This window comes from Salmo salar, chromosome 11 (assembly GCF_965601325.2).
Source record: "Salmo salar chromosome 11, fSalSal1, whole genome shotgun sequence".
Lineage (NCBI taxonomy): Eukaryota > Metazoa > Chordata > Actinopteri > Salmoniformes > Salmonidae > Salmo > Salmo salar.
The window spans coordinates 34,970,699-34,972,830 of record NC_138301.1 but is presented as its reverse complement, the minus strand read 5'-3'; positions in this window follow the sequence as shown (position 1 = coordinate 34,972,830).

The window sequence follows — 2,132 nt, the reverse complement described above, 5'->3', positions numbered from 1 at the left end:
TCTGGACCTGGGGGGTTTGATGTCCACATTTGGAGTTTTATCGCTTCCTAGTGGACGTTTTGCCCAATGAAATATAACAACTTGTGGCTATGGTCAAACCATAGAGATAGATAGAGGACTCTATAGTGCCCAAAAGCACATTTTAGCATGGGCAGTGCCATTGAGAACTTTCGCAATTTTGAAGTAGTCTACTGGGTAGGGACTTCCTATGGGTTAAGTGTAACAGTTGTTAAAGTTCTATGGGAATTTCACCAGGTTCATATATTAATATGTCATGTTGATTTGTTATTATGCATGCCTGCATCCTGGGAGTAGGGGAGTGTGTACATACGTTTTGCCCTTCGTGCTCGTGCTCAAATCATTTTGATGCACTATGAGAGGTAGGCACACTTTTTCTGTCGTGTTCAGAAAAGTTAGATTATTTTAAGTACAAAGTCATACACACAGTGTTTTGTTCATGAATAATGTATATTTAGAGGTTACTCATAAGTGGGTGGTATTGTTAAGATGTAATTGTACTTTTTAGGATGATGTCAACATTCAGAATTCAACATGTGGTTAATAGCTAGCTATGGTATTAGCAGGCTATTGTATGTGTGAATGATGGCTAGCTCCTAGAATGATCCCAGTCCCTTGTATTGTGCATCTGTTGTAGAAAGAGGCGACGATTCACAGAACATATGTGCTCTACAAATGTTTTATTTTCTTTTGGATGCAGATGCAGGATACAGAGAGCGAATTCTGCTTGATTAAAACTACCTGATCTCTAAAGTCCACGTCTATAGTCTCAATCAACCACACACAACGCAGAGTTACAGCTGTGCTGTTACATAAAGGAAGGATCACATAATTCCATCCAGGTCATCACAATTTATTACACTTGTGAGCAAACATTCCATAACTACAGGTGGCAGTAAAACGCCAACCTTGGCTTTATACAGGTATGCCCCCTTTCAGTTTGTTTGCCAACTCAGAAGTAGTAGAAGAAGGAAATTGACTACTTCAAAATGTGTCCTCTAACTCAAGGGTTTCCAAACTTTTTCACTCAGGACCCTCTTCCAGAATTGGAGAACACGCGCCCAGGCCCTGTGTGTGTGCGCCACGCCTATTTATATGAGAACAAGCCCTGTTCATGAGACAAATTGCTCACACCCTCTTGTTGGCGTTGAGGAACATGTGCAGGTTTAAAGATTATTTCCTGCAATTACACACATTTTGTCACGGGGTGCATAGTTTTTTTTCAGTTTTAAAGCTAATTTCCTTGCAATTCTGTAGATTTTGCCATGTCTAGTGTGTATTTATGTGATATTTGAGTGACTTGAACATTACAACAAAAGCTGAAAAACTTTAGCTGACATGGGCTAGTTGATCTGGACATTTCTGGCAGTTATAAATAGCTCTCTAAGGTATGTAATGACTGACATGACAAGAGAAAAACTGATGATGCACTACACAATTTCCAAATTTGACCTCCGGGGGGTGCGCCCCACAGTTTGGGAAGCACTACTGTAACTATCTCTATGGGTCAAACTTACATAAAGTAATTACAGTAATTACAGATCAAAAGCCTACAAGTACATTTGATTATTTGAAAATGATTTTGTTATAGTGTTGTGAATGTGTGTGATCCATTAGGAAAGTTGTGTGTTTGCATAAAAGTTATTGCTTGAAGGAATAAGATAGCCTACACATTACAGCTGAATATGTAAATCCTATCTGAACAAAGCGCTCAGATTTCTTTCTAAAAGGGAATGTATTGATGTTACATAACTGTTGTTTGGAGGCATCCTCATGCTTCTTGCACATTCCAAGAAGGACTATATGCTATTGATCATTTTGATCAATGAAAATGTATTATATGAGACACAATTATATTGGCTTATACATTGCCGCACGACTCTCCACACGTTTCAGCAATAGGTTGTGATCATTGAGCTAGATATTTATTAAATTAAATATGAATATGTAAGCATGTTATTTTCCTGAATATTTTTGGGGGGATACATTGTATTCATTTTCTTTAGCCAATCGCTGTAAAGAAACTGGAGCCGCGCAGTGTAAGAGATGGAAAATACGTCAGAGAAATTACGTATCTGCGTTTGTAACCCAATAGAATAAGGGGAATCATATGC